Below are 21,651 nucleotides of genomic sequence, written 5' to 3'. Positions count from 1 at the left end.
AGCCAGAGCGGGGAGCAGAGAAATAGAAGGACCGAAGTACTCTGCAGAGGGGAGCAGTAGGCGGCAGGAGAGGTCTGCGCGCCATGTGGGACCCTCCTCCAGTGGTCAGGGAGCAGCCAGGGATTGAACCGGTGCTGCAGAGGCTGTGGGCAGCTTTGCAACCCAGCGCTCAACTGCTGTGCCACCGGGGAGGCCAGATAGTGCATTTCTAACAAGCTCCTATATCATATGCTACTGCTAATCTAAGGACCCCACTTTGATTAGCAGGCTAGAATGTGTCACAACCTTATATTATCCAGGAAGTATGTCTGAAACAGTGCCAGTGTTCTCACATATATTTCATTTTTAGCACCATTGAAATTCTCTTGTTTCAAAGTGTACCCCTAGCTTTAAGATAGTTGAGAATCAATATGCAATTCAGATAAGACTTGGTGGCTGTAAGTTTAAGAGTGTGTGTGTGTGTGTGTGTGTGTGTGTGTGTGTGTGAACAAGCACATGCACATCACATTTCCCCCTCCATCTACTTACATTCTAACATCTGGAAATAACACACTATAGTATTTGACTTCAACAAAACCATATCCTCTAATACCTATTATAAGTTCAACAAAGAGATTTATCAATTGCTCTGTGCTCCTTTGTAGCATTACTCTTTGTGAGTGATTCAACTTAAATGTTCAGTTGTAACAGAAAACAGTTGATTTAAAGTAAAATACATAAAAATTATGTTAGATTGCTAGGGTTGCAATTATAAATACATGTTGATGAAAAAAGATATTATGGCTTCTTCTTGAAAATCCATTAAGTAAAGATGTATTCCTATGAAGCACCCTAAGTCTGAAGGTATCTAGAGATGAAAAGGACATGTTCTTCAAAGTTCTGAATAACAATTAGCATGGGATGTGAACCATAAAAGAATTCTTACAAAGACCGTGGGGGGCAGGGACTTATCAATAGTGCCTGAAAAAGTCCAGCAAAATCAGATAGAAGAAATAGCATTTTGATCTGGTCTCTGATAGAGGAATATGATTTGGACCAATGACTATATAAGAATAAAGGAACAGACAAAGGAGAAAATACAGTAATGTATAGGAAAGAGCCTGGGGTATTCCTTTTTTTTTTAAAGTTTTTTTTTTTTTTTAAATTTATGCATACAAGAGCTGGGGTGCAGGCCAGAGGTGTGGGGAGGGGAAATGATTAACTAGAGACAGAGTGGGGAGCAGAACAGGTGAATTAACTGAAATACACTGCTGAAGGGAGCAGCTGGTGAGACAAGAGTTCTGCTATGCCATGTAGGCTAGTTCCCTGTCTGGAGATTGAACTGGTGGTGCTGCAGTGGCTGAGCTGAGATTTAACCCCGTGTGCCTTAGTTTGGTGAATGCTTAAACATAAAGGGGATGGAGAGACTACGTGAGAGGCAGTAAGGATTTGGAGCCAGATCATTGGGTGACAAAACTCAGAGTATTGAATGACAAAACTCAAAGAGCTGAAATGTGATTTGCCTGACATTTGGGAACAAATGAAGACTTTGGAGCAGAGAGCCAATATAATTTGCATGGTTCTTTAAAAAAGATCACTCTTGGGCCTCCCTGGTGGCGCAGCAGTTGAGTGCTGGGTTGCGAAGCTGCCCGCAGCCTCAGCAGCGCTGGTTCGATCCCTGGCCCCTGGTGAGGGTCTCACATGGTGCGCAGACCTCTCCTGCTGTGCCCGCTGCTCCCCTCAGCAGTGTACTTTGGTCCTTCTGCCTGCTCTGCTCCCTGCTCTGGCTCTGGTGAATTCTCTCACCCTTCCACGCTTCTGACTATACCCAGTGGTCATATAAATAAATAAATAAATAAATAAATAAATCTTTAAAAAAAACCTTTTAAAATAAAAAATAAAAAAGATGACTCTTGTAGTGGTGTAGAAGATGGACTGAAACAATGACTTAGGACTGGCTTCACTATTACGATATAGAACTCTTTCCTACTGAGTCCAAATGAGTTCTTAGACTCTTTCTCAAGGTAACGCATTCAGTTTCTATTACCAAATTGTTGACATTGGTACAGACAGGAGAGGGACACATTGGGAGATCATGACAAGAATAGAAATGTAAGTAGAATATGACATAAGTATTTTTTTTCTTTAATTTTTTAAAGATTTATTTATTTATATGAGCACTGGGTACAATCAGAAGCACAGGAGGATGAGAGAATTCACCAGAGCCAGAGCGGGGAACAGAACAGGCAGACTGATGGAATACACTGCTGAGGGGAGCAGCGGGCGTGGCAGGAGAGGTCTGTCGCGCCATGCGGGATCCTCTCTTGTGGCCTGGGATGGAACTGGCACTACAGAGGCTGTGGGCAGCTTCGCAGCCCAGCGCTCAACTGCTGCTCCACAAGGGGAGGCCCTGACATAAGTATTAATAATGAGGATTCTAAGATAAAATGGATTTTAGGGGTAAGTGGTGTAGCAGATTTGGTGGTGCCGGGGAGAAGAAAACAAGAGTAAATTTTGAGATAGGAAAGCTAGAATTACGTATTTGACTATCCATTGAAGAAGCTATATTTAAATAAACAAGACAAGCTCACAGAAGTGGGTAGTATATAAAGAAGAATAGCAGAGATAAATCCCTAGATATTACAGGTGGAAGCAGACATAGAAATAAAGTAACAAGGAAGGAACAGTCATATGATGGTTGCCAGCTGATAAGACAATTTGAGAATGACCAAATGGTGAGATGTTGTCAAATGACCAGATGGTTGAGGAACTTGCTGACAGAATAAATGCCATTAACCAAAAAAAAAAAAAAAAATTGAACACCACAATAGTACCAACATCAAATACAGGGACGGTTTTATAAAATGTTCTTAGACATGAAGATCTAGAATTCAAACCATTCTGAATATTTTCCAGATGAAAAGAAAACTTATGAAAAATCTGATATCTCTCTTTAAGAATATGTGAAAGCTTTTGTTCCAGATTCAGTTGTGTTTGCTATTTGAAATAATGGTCGAAGAATTGAAGGAAGTGTATGGGATTTCCCTTATAATAAGTGTTGATGAACATTTTTTCATATATGTGTTGTCCTTCTGCATTTCTCCTTTGGACAAGTATCACCTTAGCTCTTGTGCCCATTTTTTGATGGGGTTGGTTGTTTTGTTTTTGTTGAGTTGTGTGAGCTATGTATAGATCTTTGCTATCAGTCTTTTATCAGATGTATGGTGTACAAATATATTCTCCCATTTAGTATGGTGTCCCTTAATTTTGGTGGCTCTCTCTTTTGCTGTACAGAAGATTTTTAGTTTGATGTAGTCCCAGCTATTTATGTTCTACTTTGGTTTCCTTGCTTCTGAAGATTAGTGCTCTAAGATGTTCTGAAATTTATCATGGAGCATTTTGCCTATTTCCTTCTGTATATTTTATGCTTTCAGGATTTACATCCAAATATTTTATTCATTTGGAATTGATTTTTGTGTATGGTGTGAGATAGTGGTCTAGTTTCATTCTTCTTGCATGCATCTGTCTGGTTTTCCCAGCACCGTTTGTTAAAGAGGCTGTCATTGTTCCAGTGTATTCTTGGCTCCTTTATGATAGATTAACTGTCTGGATAGGTGTGGATTTATTTCTGGGCTCTCAATTTTATTCCATTGGTATGTGTGTCTGTTTTTGTTTTAGTACCAGGATGTTTTAATTATTATGGCTTTATAATATAATTTGAAGTCTGGAAGTGTGACACCTTCATTCTCTTTTTTTTGGCAGGATTGATTTTTGCTATTCAGAAACTTTTGTGCTCTGTATGGGTTTCCTCCAGTTTTTGAAAATATATTTTTTTCAGTTGATATTTTTATTGGGATTGCATTGAATCTGCATATTGCTTTGGGTAAGATGGTTATTTTGACAATGCTGATTTGTTTCATTCCACAAGAAGGGAATATTTTCCATTTCTTTCTGTCTTTTATTTCTTTCAACAATGTCTTACAGTTCTCTTTGCATAGATGTATTACCTCTTTTTGTTAGATATACTCTTAGGTATTTGATTTTTTTTGTTGTTGTAAGTTGCAAATGGGATCACTTTTATTTTTTTTAAGATTTATTTTTTTTATTTATACAAGCACTGGGTACAGTCAGAAGCACTGGAGAGATTTCACCAGAGTCAGAGTGGAGAGCAGAGCAGGCAGACAGATGAAGTACACTCCTGAGGGGAGCAGTGGGTGGCTGGAGAGGTCTGCGCACCATGTGGGACCCTCACCAGGTGGCTGGGGATCGAACCTGCGCTGCAGAGGCTGTGGGCAGCTTTGCAACCCAGCGCTCAACCGCTGCACCACCACGGAAGCCCCAGGATCACTTTCTTAATCTCTTCCTCTGTCTCATTATTTGTACATATAAAGGCAACAGATTTTTGTGTATTTGTATACCCTTTCACTTTGCTAAACTGATTGTTTTGATTAGTTTTCCCATGGGATCTTGAGGATTCTCTACATATATTATCTGCAAATAATGATAGCTTTACTTCTTTCCCAATTGGATTCCTTTTATATCTTTCTCTTGTCTAATTGCTTTAACTAAAACTTCCAATACTGTGTTGAATTGTAGTGGTGAGAGTAAATAGCCTTGTCTTGTATCAGATCCTAGTGGGAAAGCTTTCAGTTTTTTTATCAGTAGAAATATTAGCTGTGGTGTGTTGTAAATGGCTTTTATTATGTTAAGGTATGTTCCATTTACCTCCAATGTTTCAAGAGTTATCATCATAAATGAATGTTAGACCTCATCACATGCTTTCTTAGCATCTATTTATATGACCAAGTAGTTTTTAGCTTTTTATTGATGTAGTGAATTATGTTGACTGATTCTTGGAAGATGAGTCATTCTGTGTCCCTGGTATGAATCCCACTTGGTCATGGTATATGATCCTTTCAATGCATTGTTAGATATAGTTTGCTACCACAGAATATTTTTGTTATAAACCATTATAGTAATTGCACTGTTTACAGTTGAATATGTTATATTAACTATAACTCAAATACACACTTGAAATCATGACTTCTAGTTTGGGCTTCATTAGACACAGTGTCATTTTACCCAATTACTGATTAAAGATTAAACTGGTGATTTTTACTGAAAACTTATCTTAGAATGTTTTATAGTCAAAAATAATTCTGTAATCAATACTTCTGACAAATTTTGATTTGAACCTAATTCTATCTCTTGTGCTGTCCCTGTTTATTACTGAATTTAAAAAAAATCCATGAACAACCTTTTCAAATATAAATAACTTAGAGAGGTTTTTCATGAAGACTGTTTTAATCCAGAAATAATTTCATCCACTTTCTCTGCACACTCAGGAGAGATTACTTGCTGTGTGTTTGTGCTATATAAACTCAACTTAGACATATAATTGAAACAAAAGATGTTGCTGTTTATAGGTTTTAAATGACAGACACAAAGAGATTCTGTTGTTTCATAACATAATTTAAATTGATCTTTGAATTTCATGGTGAATTTGATTTCTCTAGCCTGATGTGGCAATGCACAAAAGGAACACTGATGAAATAACTTTAGTTCACTATTGGAAACAAACTATTTTGCTCTGTGATTTTTAATTTAATTTTTAGACTAAAGTTTATTTTTACATTATTCCTCAGACACACTAATCTCAGCTGGTACTCTTATAACATATATGTGAAGTAGAAATGCTTTGTCTTCTGTGTTTAATTCCAAAGCCACTGTGGAGAAAGTGAAAACACTTAATGAAAAATGTTTTTAAAACTCACATTATACCTTGATAATTTTCTTTCAGCCACAAACATTAAAAAATACACAATATTAATCATATCTGAGTCTAGAATCAAACTTTCACTTAGAACTAGTTGTTAGTTATGAGTGAAGAAAACAGAAATTTGTTGAAATTGAAGTCCAATTGCTAGAAATCTATTTAAGTGTTGCTCAAAGCAAAAACACTTGCAATCTTAATATCTTTTACTTCAAATAATAATGATTGTCGCAGCAAGAAAATAGTAATAACTAAGTCTATTATTATAATAGCACACTTCTAGAAGTCAACATCCCGATAGATAATCTCAAATATCTTGAAAATGAGGAAACATTTACTAATCAAAGTTCAAATTTAATATAATTAACTAAATGATTCATGTTTGCTGTCCCTTTCACCTGGGAATCATTCATGGTGTAGATTGACTAAAATCAGCATACGTGTAATCATCACAGCTCAAATTCTTCTTTTCCTTTCTATGTTCTCACTACATTCACTATGAATATTGTATGGAGCAGGAAGGAGCCATTACACAAACAAATATGAAAGGATTTATTACTGTTTTAAAATTATTATTGCAGTTAAAATGGATACATTCTCCCTTTTCAATATGCATATTGGTAATATCCAATTCTAATGCCACAACACATTAAAGAAATAAAGGATTTTCAATTCGAATAATAAAATATACCTGTAAAAAAGTGATATAAATATTGGGGGGAATTAGCTCTTCCAGATATTAAAGCTATATGCAACATTATATATCTATATAAATTAGAGTTTATAAATCCAGCGTGCCAAACATACTACCAGCAAATACTTCTATAATCTCTTGGGGATCTTCCAGAAACTGTTTTGCATAACAATTTATTTCTATATTATAGTTACCTTCTTTTGTTCTATAAGTTAGTTCAATAATCTTGCTATTTCAGCAGAAAAAGAAGAAAAACGGTGATGGAAAGTTTTTTATTAATACATTTTTTTTAATTCTGGAGTTCACTCTTCAGTCCTTTTATGTTTAAATTATTTCTTTGAAATAGAGAAAAGTTAGTTGATGTAATGAGAACAAAATAATCTGATTATTACTACTTTAAAATTTTAGCTCCTCTGTTGGAATAAAAGTTTATTTTGGTTTCAATACAAAATGGTAAAAAAAGAAATATAAAAACACTTAAAATGAGTCTTCTTGAGCTTCCAAACATATAATTAAATTTTCCTGTTATATAAAGAAAGGTAGAAAGGAAATTTCAACACTGCTATAAACTCTTGAAAAATGTGGTTAATAACAAAAGTGCTAACCCATTCTTACACTATGCAATAAAAGCTTACATGGAAACATAGCTGAAGTATGAATAGAGGAAAAACTTTGTTATATTTTTTAGAATGCCAAATATTTGCCATGTGTTGCTAATATAAAAAATATACTTCCTTTAGAGCAGTGCATTTAGTTTTAGATCTTTAGCTTTATGTTAGATCCAAGATTTTACTTCTTTTTTTCTTTTATATTTTATTGAAGTGGCATTGGTTTACAACATAGGATGTGATTCATAGGTATAGGCTCACACCTTTCAGAGGTATAACACCACACCTGCCACCCAGGCACAGAAAATCCTCCACCATAGTGTGCTATGCCCCTTCCCCACTTTGCCTTTTGCCCCCAATCCTGGTAGCCTCAATTCTATAGTCAGATTTGTAGGGTTTGTTACTGGCTTGGTTTTACCTGACCCTTTGTTTCTCTATATGCTACTTGTAAGTGACACCATCAATGTTTGTATTTCTCTTTTTGATTTTTCTTAGCATAATCCCCTCCAGTTCCATCCATGTTATCACAAAAGTCAAGAGTTTAACTGCTGTTTTTTTTAAAAAGATTTATTTATTTATGCATACAAGAACTGGGGTACAGGACAGAGGTATGGGGGGTGAGAGGATTCACCAGAGACAGAGTGGGGAGCAGAACAGGCAGACTGAAATACACTGCTGAGGGGAGCAGTGGGTGAAATAGGAGAGTTCTGCTGAGTCATGTGGGTTAGCTATCTGGCCAAGGATTGAACTCATATTGCAGTGGCTGGTGACAGCTTGATAGTGCCGTGTCTTTAAACCCTGTGCCACCAGGGAGGCCCTTCACTGTTACTTTTTTAACAGCTGAGTAGATAATATATCAGTTCAGCAAAGTGTCAGTTTACTAAATTAACATACAAAAATCAGTTGCAGTCCTATAAGCAAACAATGAACTAAAAGAGGGAGAAATCAAGAGAAAGATCCCATTTACAATCACTAAAAACTAGGAGTAAAATAAAGGAGAAGGATCCTATACAATGAAAACTATTTCCCATAGAAGAAAGAATAAGCTGATACCACACTCAGACTAGCCTTTTTTGAAAACTATCTTGCCTACTGGACATTCACCTTTCCTAAAAATCATGTACTCTTCCCATAAAAAAGGCCTGCATCGTATGTTTTCCTACAGTGATTCTGAATTCAAAGTCACCTTGGAGATGAATTATTCATTTCCCCCTGGTTATCTCCCAAGTATATACACAATACATTTGTTAATAAATTTGTTTGTTTTCTTTTATAAATCCATAGTTTATTACAGAGTTCTCAGCTAAGTACTCAGAGGGGAGATATCAGTTCTGCCTGACTTGGGCAGAAAAATGAAATTCAAAGAATGTCTTGACTAGTTAAGGCACTAGGAGCAGGGCGCCACTGTAGCTTTGGGATGCTCAAGGATATAAATTGATGGGCCAGTCTTGTAGATGCTTCCATTTAAAACATTTAACTCACAATATCCTTTTTCTTTGCATAGAAGAACTGGGATATAGTCCAGAGGTGCTGGGGGCGGGGGTTGGTGAGAGGATTTACCAGAAACAGAGTGAGGAGCAGAACATGAAGATTTACTGAAATACACTGCCAAGGCAGTAGGAGAGGCAGGAGAGAGATGCTGCGCCATATGTGGGTTAGCTTCCTTGCCAGGGGAGTGAACTCAGGCCCTTGTGATGATAGTGCTGAGACTTAACCCCTGAGCCACCAGGGAGGCTCCCAAGAATCTCCTTTTTCTATAGAACAAATTGCCAAATTCAGGGAGAGGAAATCTCACTGAACCAGTGGAGTCCATACAACTACATTGACAGGTGATGGCTAGAATTCTATACCCTATTCAGATGGCTGGAATTCTATTCCCTGTTCAGAGGGGAAAGAAATTCTCAGAAAAGAACTTATTTCAAGTTCTAAGGATGAAGGCCACATAGTAGAGATGATACAGTGGTTAGTTGGAAGGAAATACCACAATAGATTGTCTTTGGTACATAGTCCATCTGGGTTAAGGGAACAGCATGGATGAAAAGAACATCAAAATGTCCAAGAGCAAATACCAGCTGTCTTTTAAGATTTCCCCAAAACTGTCTTACCTTATACCTGCTTGCATATAACAAAGATGCTCTGTGTATGTGTGAAGGGAACTGGTTAATGTAGACTTTACTTCAGGTTGCAGTTTATCCAGCTAAAATCTGGAGTTCATTACCGAGGAAGAAGAGTTGATAAATACTAATACAGAAATAACTATACTTGGGAAAGTAATTCATACACATATATAAATCAAGCACATACATGTCCATATATATACATGCTCACCTGTGTAAACATATGTGAAATAAGCATGTGTGTATCATTTTTAATATTTATCTGATGTTTTTAGGAATCATAGAAAAATGTCACTTCATAATTTGTAATTAAATTAGCTCTTACTGATATGTTTTCTGTAATTTTTAACCTGGAGTGTTACTTCATAACAAAAGGTAACTTAAGGTTATTATTTTTTATGCAGTCGTGGACAAGAGAGTAGAGATTCATGATATAAATTAGCATATTAAAAGTCATAGAAGGTCCTTCAGTAAATAAGCTTACATAATATTAACCCAGAATGTCTAGAGAGCATAGGCATAACTCTTCTATTTTTAAAATTCCTTTCAAAATATATTCATACTTTGGAAATAGAAGTTAGATTTAAAAACAAATTATTAAATTCAAAAATTAAGAAAGGTATAGTTTAAAAATCATAAATAGTAACCATATTTTTGTTTAATTTTATAAATACTGTTGAAAATACTGAAAATTCTAAAGCAGAACATAGTTGCTTTAGTTTTTGATCAAATTTAAATTTTAATTTAAAAGTTGATAACTTGGGAATTGACACTTAAAATAATCTTTTTCCTGATAATTTAAAATTCAAGATTTTAAATATCAAAACTCTATTTTTAGAGAATGCCCAGCCATAGTTTTATATGACCCATGTTAAATATCTGAAAAAATATTTGTAATGGTCTTTATAGACACACAGAATGTAAGAATTCAAATAATTGTACCATTCTTTCTGAAATTCATTTGTCTTCAGTGATCCTTCATCATTTTAAATGTAAAAGTCTCATTGAGAAAGGTGTCCTTTAATTTTCCTTAACTAGATGGAAGGGTCATTAAGTTTAATAGGTCTTAATGTCCCTGTACCTCACACCTTTCCAAATGACAAGGGAAACTAATTTAACTGTCTGAAAAATTCCAAAGAAAGTATTACATTAAATGTATGATCTGTAATTGCTTGTAGAAAATTATCTTATTGATAGAGAAATATGTACCCAAGTCCATGTGGATATTATTTCTTTGAACATCAGAAATGATTCTGAGTAAACCTCTTCAAAGTATCTTTTGAAATGAGTTAGCTATGTCTAGCTTGTAAATTACACAATATGTATTATTTTCAATCAAACAGTGACCACTAGAAATCAAAGAATTTGTATATTAGAAGAATGACTTTCAAGCTCACTGCTTGAAAAATCACCTAGAAATTAGTTTTATTTTATCTTCTTAGACACAGTAGCTTTAAAAGATGTGATGGTATTGAAATTATGTTTCAGTTTTTTAAGTCAGATTTCCCTTTTTATTTTTTAACTCAAATGTAGTAGTGTAGCTAAGACAATGGGAAATGTCTTATTAAAGTCTGAAATTCTCAAAAGAATTGTAAATAAAATCTGAAATTAAAATTCTAAGGGAAAGTTTCTTTTTTTTAGTTCAGTTTTGTACAAAAATATTTTTGTTATAGCTCCTATTTCCAAAAAAGGTTCATTAGCATGATTATAAAGCTATGAGTGAGATTTGTATGGATTTCTTCTCAGGAAGATATTTTCCTTGCCTCAGTACATAAAATTTCATAAACACAATCCAATATTTCCTTGATAACACTGAATTTTATAATGTTACAGAGATACATTCAGGAATCCACTGATGGTCCATGGAAAGTGTTTCTGACTTAATGTGAAGTCCAATATTTGAGGTTTTTTTTTTTTTTTTAAAGATTCATTCATTCATTCATTTATTTATTCATACAAGCACTGGGTACAGTCAGAAGTGCGGGAGGGTGAGAGAATTCACCGGAAACAGAGCAGGGAACAAAACAGGCAGCCTGACGAAATACACTGCTGAGGGGAGCAGCGGGAGCAGCAGGAGAGGTCTACACTGTGGAACCCTTGCTAGCAGCCGGGGATCAAACTGGCGCTGCAGAGGCTGCGGGCAGCTTCGCAGCCCAGCACTTAAGCGCTGTGCCACCAGGGTAGGCCCCAATATTTGAGTTTTGAATAGATCACCTGACCTTTTGATTCTCTCTTTGTTTAACTGTAAAAATTATATTCATTTCTGAAGTCCTTTATAGATCTCAAATTTCTTTAGATATGGTTCTCTGAATTGAGAATTTGGCAGAAATCAAAGATCTAAAAGATTGTCATTTATACTTGGATATGCTATAGAAAATTGTTTTCTAAATATTCAATATTATTTGATTTTCATCTATAAGCATAATGTGCAATATATATTTCAGTAATTGATGGCTCTGTATTGGTTGACATGAGTACTATCTTTACTGTAGTTTATTTATTATACATTATATTAAATGAAGTTACTAATAGTACGACGTCAAATCTAATAGGAACCAGACCTACAAACAGTGACAAAATAAATCATTGTTCCTATTACTGACCATCAGTATTTTTCCACCTCTCATTCCACTTAAGGAATCTAATTCCCCTTATCAATGTTAACTCTATACTATAGTGTGTCTCTGTGTGTATGTATACACACCTATATACATAGTATAGTAGGTATAAAAAAGTCAAAATACTAGCTGCAAATGATTAACAACTGTTTAAAATGTTTCCTTTCATGAAATTTAAAAGATTTTATTGCAGTAGATTTGCAAAAAAACAGCCAATGTATGGGAAGGGCATGTTTTGAACAACCTACCTCCTTCCTTTTATTGAATAAGCACTTTGCATATTGCTTACAATATGCATGTCCTTGTACCAATGCAGGACATAGCTCTCAATAAGTCATACCTACCCTGTGCCCTCATAGGGGTCTCACAAATCCTATACTATAGGAAGTCAGGCAATGAACTAGTCAGGGTGCAGCGGGTTGAGCTCAGTTCTGTGAAGCTGTCCGCAGCCTCTGTAGCATGGGTTCAATTCGCGGCTGGCCAGGGAGAAACCCAGATGGCGCAGCAGATCTCTCCTGTCTCACCCGCTGCTCCTCTCAGCAGTGTATCTCAGTCAGTCTGCCTGTTCTGTTTCCCACTCTGTCTCTGGTGAATCCTCTCACCCTCCCATGCCTCTGGTCTGTACCCCAGTTCTTGTATAAATAAATAAATCTTAAAAAAAAAACAACAAGATAACTTCTGTAAGTCTACAACTTCTATGATGATCTGGGAGTGAACACAAAATGACACCTGGTTTTTAATGTTTTGTGTCATAAAAGAAATCATTAGGATCTTCTCTTAATTTTAATTATTAAAAATAAACATCACTAAGGAAGAATTTACAATTTGACTATCCTAAACCAACGGGTTTTTATGTTTGTACATTCTTTTGTAGCCGCTATACAAGGTCTTACATATTTTATGCAGTTATTAGCATAGCATAATCAGGATTTCATTTTGTTACAGCTGTTATCAAATATTTTGTAAAATATTTCAGTAAGTCTTTATAAAAGACATATCACTTTACAGTCACATGATAATCTACTTGAGCAATTCTGTTTTGTTCAGTATTTACACTTTTCAAAAACTATTATTGCTTAGCGCAGAACATCATGGGCAGAGTTTTATTTTTCTATTGAATTATTTCAGAGTGATACATTGCAGGGTTGTAGTGTTTGATCATTGCAGTATATGTTGTTATGCATTCTCCATTGTTTTCCAAAGATGCTATAACAACTTCCTGCATTATCATAAGCTTACATTTATTTTACTGAAAACCTTTTTATTCAAAAATTATTTACTGGATACTTAGCATCCCAAAGGATATGGTTGGACAAATTAGTAAGATTTAAACCTAATCATGTCTTTGGGATTATCTGAAGGGATATGACAAAATAGAAACCCTTTGGAGACATAAAGAATCCTAGGGGGCATAGGAGGAAGAATTTGTATGTTTTAGAAAAGACATTTCACAAATGCTATCACAGAAAAGCATTGAGACATGATCTCTTTAAAGGTTGGTTCCACTCAACATTGACCTCTGTGCCAGCTTCCTGATAATCCATCAGCCTACTATGCCTCTCCCTCAGGACTGTTTATGGTACAATCAGCTTTTCAAAGTGCTCTGTCTGCTTATTGATGTCCTGTCTAAAAATTCAACAGGTAAACACATTCCTGGCCTGAACAGTGATAACAAGGAAGCACAGTTGTAGTCAGTCAGAAGATTACTTTAAAATATCCTGTTATATTAAGCTTTCCTATTTTCATCTATATTTGGGAAAAATCACCAAGTAAACAGAGCATCTTTCTTATCAAGAGCTGCACAGGTCATATATATAAATGTTGTACTAATTTAGCCACGTCTACATTTTCCTCTCCCTTTTTTTTAATTTCAGAGCTTTACAGATACGATCTACCTTAATCTTCAGAATATATGGGGCCTTTGTTATTAGCTCTTTTTTATAGATTAAAGAAATGGAGGCTCTGAGAAATTAAGCAGTCTGTTAAATATCATACAGCTTGTGATTTTTGAATATGGAATTCAGATTCAGAGCTTTTTGACTTTGGAATTTCTTCCCATTGTATGCTCAGCTTTTTTTTTTTTTTTTTTTTTTTGAGGCTTATGTGCTATTGTCTTAGAAGGGGACACATCAGTAATTTGGTCTTCTCTTTTTTGTATTTCTCATTCTATTTGATGACATGCTCATTATCTAAAGCTTACTGATCATCAGTTACCTTTGAAGTGTAAAAAAATTCTCATTTAATTCTCAAAACAACTCTAAGAAGTAAATACTATTATCATTGCTATTTTAGAGTTGATGGATTTGAAATGTTAGCCATGGATAGAAATTTGCTAACATTCTTCAGTAATTAGGTGAAGGAACTAGGAAAATGTAGGACTGAATAATCTCAACCGATGATCAAACCCACTGTTATAGGATCAAGTACTTAACATTGATCACTCATTCATTGGATTTATTATTTTATGCTTTAATTTGTGGTTCTGACTAAGGTTGAATTGGAGAACTAAGGTTGAATTGGCTAATCAGGCAGAAGCCTTGGATCAGTCTATAAGCAACAATATATCGTCACTCAGATAAATTAGAAAATATAACTGTTGCTCATTAACTCAGGTTTTCATCTTTGGATACTAAAGGCGACACCATGAAACTTATGGCAGTTATATGAAAGTTACCTGATAATTGTGTGAGGTAAAACTTTGTAGCTGGGGTTGTTTTCATAACTTGGCTATTATAAATAGTGCCACAATGAACATAAGAATGCATGCATTCCTTTGAGTTAGTGTTTTTGTATTCAGGTAAATACCTAGAAGTGGAACTGCTAGATCATATGGTAGATCAGGTTTCAATATTTTGAGAAATCTCCACACTATTTTCCATAGGCGCTAGTCCAGTCTGCATTCCTACCAACAGTATACTAAGGTTTCTTTTTTTCTCTAGCACTTTACCAACTCTTGCTGTTTCTTATGTTTTTGATATGTGTCATTCTCATGGATGTGAAGTGGTACCTAATTGTGGTTTTAATTTTCGTTTTCCTAATGATAAATGATGGTGAGCATTTTTTTCATGTGCTTGTTGGTCATCTATATGTCTTTGGAGAAGTATCTATATAGGGCTTCTGCCCATTTTTTGAATTGGTCATTTAAATGAGTGAATAAGGAAGATGTGGTTTATATACACAATGGAATCTTTTCAGTTAGAAAATATGAAATTTTGCTATTTGTGACAACATGGATAAAAGTGGAATAGGTGAAGCAAGATAAATCAAAGGAGAAAGCCAAATACCAGATGATTTCACTCATGTGAAACATAAAGAAACAAACTGAAGTGGTAGATAAAACTAAACTAAAACAAGTACTATAAAATGAGGCTATCATAAGAAGTTAGGGGGAAATGTTGAGGAGGCCCAATGGACTTTGTTGGAGGGTTATAAGTGCTTTGGTGGAGGGTGTGGATGAAAACATACATCTGAAGAGATGTGACTCTATATCTCCAAATCACACTTTGGAGGTAAACCAATTATTTTAAATCAATGTTAGTTCCATAAAAATAATTTATAATAAAAACTATAATTGAATTATACATGATATAATGCTATTTACCTACAATGAAATTTAAAATTTCACCCCTACAGTTAGTTCTATCCTGAGCTAATGATATCTAATTGTAGTTAGTAATTATTGAGATAAGAGAAAACTCCAAATAATTAAAAATACTTGTTTAGGTGTTTATAATACACCCCTTGTATTTTAAACCTAGAATTCAACCTTTCATTGAAATAGTTCACTTATCTGTACCTTGACAGATAAATGTTGAATAAATTAAAGTGATTATTATGTAGGACATTAAACAATTCCCATATCCAGCCCCCCTTGGCATCTTCAACTTTTCCCATCCCTCATGCACAGTCAGTCATGGCCACTGTCTGAGAGATCCATGAGTCCAGGTCACAACCTTTTCGTTCAAAGGGAACTTAGAATGCCGCTGTGTTTGGAAGGATCCAGAAGGTATTAGAAATTAATTATATAATTAATATAATATATAAAAAGAATCAGAATTGATCTTTGTAAACATAAAATGTTGAAAATCTTTAGAAAGCTACACCCTCCATTGGCATAATTATCATGGAGATAAACTTCAGTCTGATGAAAATATTTTTAATGACTATAAAGTGAAAATCATTAAGCCAGAATACAATGAATGCAATTAATAGAAAGTAGTTTCTTCTCTTCTTTATCTTATTTTCTAGAGGGCTTGACAGAAACAAATAGTTGATGAGGCAAGAAGAGCTTTCTCATTGTCCTTTGGAACCACAAACAATGTACTCTGTGAGGATAACTGGTAAAGATTATTTACTTCTAGTCTGATTGGGAGAAACAGAAGAAGCAGAGTGTAGACTACTATAAAAGAGCACAGGATCTACCAAGTCTCAGGCTGGAGGTGGGGATGTAGGGGTGGGAGGAGTAAAAGGTGTAATCATTCAGTTTGAACATTTGCATGAACAATGAAATCAAAGCAGAAAGTGGATTGAGTTGGCTATAGAAAGACTTGTAGATGGATATAGTTGAGAGTAGAGCAGATACTTGCTAGAGGGAAGCAGGACAGTGAGGGTAATGACTTCTCAGATTATATTTTTCATGTAAGGGCACAGGGTGAGGGGGATTTGCTTTTCTGTGTTCCTACAGCAATGAAAGTGAAGCCCCTTATAAACTATTTGCCATATGGTTGGCCAAAGCCCAGGTGGGCAATTATACAAAATGAAACACAAAATAGATGTTATACTCACTCTCCTTTCTTTACCTTATTGTTATTCTTTGTTGAATAATTGATTTTTTCTATTGTATGCTGACTCCAAAGATTTCAAGGATGAATCATAAACCATGTTCTCCCATCCTTCTGTCCATCCAGCCATCTTGATTACCTGCTCTGTTCTTTGTTCTGTGGTACACACTAGGGGTAGAAAAAATTGGAATAGCTCTGACCTTAAGATATTCATGACAATATAGTAAAGAGAAACAACTATGTCCCTGAATAATTAAAATCAATTGTTGACAATGTTCTATGAAAAATATAGGGGGATGTGCTGAGTTATGGCTTCATAAAAAAGGTGATTTTTAATTTGAGTTCTGAAGAATGAATGGCTATTCTTCATATAGAGAAAGAAGAGAAAGTATGACAATCATTGATTGAAATCCGCTGTGTTGCAGGTACCAGATCAGGATTTATTTTACATAAGATAGCATTTAAGTAGCCCTGGGAGAGGTCTTATTTTCTCAACTTTATAGATGAAAACACATGGGGTCACCAAAGTGAAGTGGCACCCAGGGGAGCACATGGGTGGTACTGAGACAGCTGAATCAAAAGCCCAAATCTGCAGAATCAAATGGCTCATGGTATTTCCACTATGATAACCTGAAAAGGGCAAGATGATTTTTCAAAACATTGCTTAACATTAACAGAAAGAGAAAAACAGGGTCAAGAATAACTCCTGGCTATGAAGCAAGCAGAGTTTATCTAACACTTGTGTCTAACTATTATGACTCAATATGGCAGGCCTGTTCCAAACTAGAAAAACGTTCCCCAATCTGGACTTTTTCAATCTTCTCCCCCACAGCATCATTCACCTGTTATATTTGCTGGATTCTCAAATTCTGTTATTCTGCCACTAGCATAATAAAATTGTTTTAAATAGGCTAATCTGTAAACAAATCAGTGCCAATTTGCTAACCTATTATCTTTAGCACATTGAAATCATTTCCCTAGCATTACAATTTCCAATAAAATTAGAGTGAGTCACCTATGTAAATTTCTATAAGCTACAGTGAAAGTAAACATAAACAAGTGAGATTAATTTGATTATATTCAATGCATATTCAACATAATATAATTTCAGCAGCAATCAACATTTAAATTATTATTGAAGTATTTTTGCATTCTCTATTTCCTTATAAGTCTTAGAAATCGGATGTATATTTTACTCTCATACCATGTATCAATTTGCACTAGTCAAATTTCTGTCATCCAGTATCCCTTGGTGCTGATGGCTACCATATTTACTGGACAGTACAGTCTGTAGGAGACATACAATGAATTGTCTTAATAATGTAATATCAGGTTCTACAGCAAATTATTGGAAAGGAGACTGTTGGTTTTCTAGCTTCTTACAGTACATAAATAGGTTAAGTTTCTCAACCTTAGCTGAACTTTAGAATTGCTTAGGGAGCTTAAAACCCCAAGTGTCCACAGAAGTTCTGATTTGGTTGGCCCTGCATAGGGGTCAAACTCAATGTTTTTAAAAAGCATCCCAAATGACTCTAGTATGTATGTAGGGGCAGGAAATTACTAAATTAGAGCAACTGATTATCATTGCTGTGACGAGTGCAGTATAAGGTCAAGAGAAATAGAGAAATAGCAGGTGCCTCTTCATTCTCTTCCATAGTAAGAAATAGGCCGTGAGAGTTTTCTTTGGAAGTTTCTCCTAACTAGTAGTGTTCACACTTGTTTTGGTTTGAAGAGGCTAAAGCCACAGTAAGGATTACATGATTCAATGATTCTACCCTTGTCTGTATTTTTTTTTGTTGTTGTTGTTGTTGATTTGGCTTTTTTTTTTTTTAATCAAAATAGAATCGTCTCAAATCTAAAAAGAACTTGTTTTAAGCATCTGACAAATTACCAAACTAAAAGATTTAAGCTAGGTCTTAAAAATACTCAGTGAAAATTTAAGAAATACATTTCTACAGGTACTAAGAGTTCTTTTACGCTGATGGAAAAAGTAATGGTCTAGACCTTTACACTTGATATGAAATAATTCACCTCTCTGCATTTGTATTTTTCTGTCTGGTCTCCAAGGCATGGGGCTTGTGAGATGAAAATCATCAGGAAAAAGGCAAGGTGTAAATATCTGCCATCTATGCCACAGGCCTGATCCTTCCTTAGCCATAATAGAGCATAAAAATGCATGAATGTCCTCCACTCCATCCTTAGCTAATGTCCCATTTGTATCTAATGTTATAGATGCCAATGTAAATTACCCTTAAATTAAGAATTGCAATCTCTCAATAACAGGGTCAAGTTAATAACTCGAGTTTAAAAAAGGAAGACATCAAGCTTTCCTAATGTTGAGGGAAATGCCATCCAAATGAGTAGACCAATATGACTTTGTCTTCATTAATACAGTAAAATTATTAGCACCTGGTTACCCAGAGACTATCTAATACCAGCATGCAATTGCTTTTTTATGATTATTACAATAGTGATTTATTCTCTTTTAACTCCTAACCATTTTCTTTAGAGAATACTTTCTTCTAATGTGTATAGTGAAGCCTTAGGCTCATGACAACGATATTTACTACTCTCAATATTAGGATATTTCTCCATTTTGTCCCCATTTACAACATTCATAAAACATCTGCCAAAATGCTGAAGTCAGCTTTGAGAAAGTAAACTAATGGTGCCCTGTGAAATGAGGAGGTTTGAGAGCCTAGGATTTGGAAGGCTATATTTACTCGCACTCTTACACTGTAATCTGTTTCTTTAGCACTGGGACACATGGTGAGTTGAAATGAAACACTGATGCTGGTGGAATGTCTTCTGTAAATGAAGCTGTTGTGCTAAATGTAAGCAAGTCCCAAACCTGTGTACACGTGCACACACTTACTTACTTGAGAAGCAGAATTGGAAAATATTTCAGAGGACTGAAGAACTTAAAACTTCACAACCCACGGTTGTCTATTTAATGGCGAAGTAATGTGTCATTAGTGATAGCCTCTATTTCCCCACCCTGAAGGACACTTACTAGTAATGCTTGTATCCTCAAATTTTGAAATTGGGAATCAAAACTTTAAGAAAATAGCTAACTCGCCTGGACTCATAGAGAACCAAATGTAAAATCATGCTGTGACAAATAGTCTATAATATGATGTAGCCAATCAGATCAGGGACAATTTAATATAGCAAGAAAGCAGTCAGCTGCATTGAGTCAATCCCCAAGGGTTCCATTAAAATCAGATGAATCAGAGCAGTATGGCTGCTAATCTTGTGTTCAGCCAAATTATATCTGAATAGCTTGAGCCTGCAGATTTGGGTTGAGAAAAACCTAAACGCAGTCCTTCCTTAGATATTTAACACATAAGCTGACAGGCACTTTTCAAAATGGGCTTCATTTGAATTCACTGAACAAATTTTCCCAAGAACTTCCTGATTCCTTGCAGACATACATTTAGAGTTGCCAACAGTAGTTTCTGAATTTTGTGTTTTTGATCACTCACTCAATGGGGAGGTTGATGTAAAGAATTTACAAAGATTCAGTCAGTTTCTTCAGTCTGTTTTATATGCAGGGTTATGGCCAAATCAGTCACAGGCTAAACACAACTCCAAAATATTTTGCTTTGGTCGAATACTTCTTACCCATGATGTTTCACATTGAAACATCAAGTCACTTTGGATTAATTTCCCCTCAACTAACAAGTGTAAATCATGGCACCATGAACATTGAAAGGCTTTTTTTTTTTTCCTGGTGGAGATGAATATCTATTTGAAGATACAGCAAAAGTGCAATGGGAAGCATTCCTCGCAGCAAGGATAATAGGAGATTTCTTTATAAATCACTCCATGGAAGACAAGCGGAGTTAAACTTTATTAGGAGCAGGAAGAATTGAAACTTCTCTTAGCAAAGAGTACATAAAGCACTGGGGATACTTGAAAATCTCTCTCTCTCTCTCTCTCTCTCTCTCTCTCTCTCTCTCTCTCTCTCTCTCCCCCCATCTCCCTCCCCCCCCATATATATGTCTGTGTGTATAAATACCCAATCATGTAAAATTACTCATGCAAAATTCCTATTAATTTCAAACTGTCTGAAGTAAGGCATAAAATTTGATCTAGGTCTGTAGTTACCATTTTTGAACACTCCAAAGCTGGTATTATATTAATTAGGAAATATTAATAAAGGAGAAAAGCAAATGGAGATTTCTAGGCAAGACAATTAGCAATCTCACAATGGAACATCAAAAAGTATTTTTAAAGTCAAACTGGCAGTAAGATATCCTATTTTGTCGATATTGTTTCAATTATTTATTTTAAAGTGGAAGATAGCTGGCATATGTTACTTTTATTAGAGGTGATCATGTTTTCAAGTTTCAGTCTTATGTTCCAATGTTGTAGGAGCAAATTGCTGTCTTGATTTCCACATCAAGTTTAGAGTTTGTCAGCTTTGGATTATAAAAGAAGCAGAAGTTGATGATTCTGGAAGAAAAAGTAGCATTTTATTGATTATCTGGCTTGAACAAAAATATGATAAATATTTTCATATAATTATCATTCCAATTTAGTTTAAGCATCTGATATTCATTGAAATAAAGAAAAACATGCAAATTTTTCCAAGCATATAATGTAGAGTACTAGTACTAGTACTAGTACTAGTACTAGTATTCTTGGCTAATAGGCACTACAGATGAGCCCTGAATTTGACTTTCTAGAGCAAATATTTATTTATATTTATTTATTTATTTTAAAGATTTATTTATTTATGCATACAAGAAATGGGGTACAGGCCGGAGGTGCAAGGGGTGGGAGGATTCACCAGAGTCAGAGTTGGTAGCTGAGTGGGCAGAATGACTGAAATACACTGCTGAGGGGAGCAGTGGGCGAGACAGGAGAGCTCTGCTGCACCTTGTGGGTAGCTCCCTGGCTCTCCTGGGATCGAACTCATGCTGCAGAGGCTGTGGATAGCTTGACAAAGCTGTGCTTAACAATTTGTACCACCAGGGAGCTCCTATTTTATTTTTGACTCATCCAACTTAAACCAGCATTTACTGGACAAATCTTTTGTGTAAAGTGCTGTGTCCTCAGAGTTTACAATTGAGTAG

At 35.3% G+C, this 21,651-nt stretch overlaps 2 long non-coding RNA genes across 2 annotated transcripts in view; one reads left to right on the top strand and one right to left on the bottom strand.

Annotated features, from left to right (window-relative positions):
* Window positions 1-21,651, top strand: part of LOC119232763 (uncharacterized) — a 411,864-nt gene that overhangs the window by 378,410 nt on the left and 11,803 nt on the right. The gene's annotated exons all lie outside the window — the stretch shown is intronic.
* LOC129144821 (uncharacterized) overlaps window positions 16,680-21,651 on the bottom strand; it is a 330,134-nt gene continuing 325,162 nt past the window's right edge. Inside the window, exons 6-7 of the long non-coding RNA XR_008549511.1 lie at window positions 20,893-21,028; window positions 16,680-16,738 (exon numbers count right to left, since the gene is read on the bottom strand). This is a non-coding gene — a long non-coding RNA (uncharacterized LOC129144821). The remainder of the gene's footprint in view (window positions 16,739-20,892; window positions 21,029-21,651) is intronic.

This window comes from Talpa occidentalis, unplaced genomic scaffold (genome assembly GCF_014898055.3).
Source record: "Talpa occidentalis isolate TD23 unplaced genomic scaffold, MPIMG_talOcc4v2.1 talOcc4.7, whole genome shotgun sequence".
Classification (NCBI taxonomy): domain Eukaryota; kingdom Metazoa; phylum Chordata; class Mammalia; order Eulipotyphla; family Talpidae; genus Talpa; species Talpa occidentalis.
The sequence above is the reverse complement of the archived record's forward strand: the minus strand, read 5'-3'. Positions and strand labels throughout refer to the sequence as shown.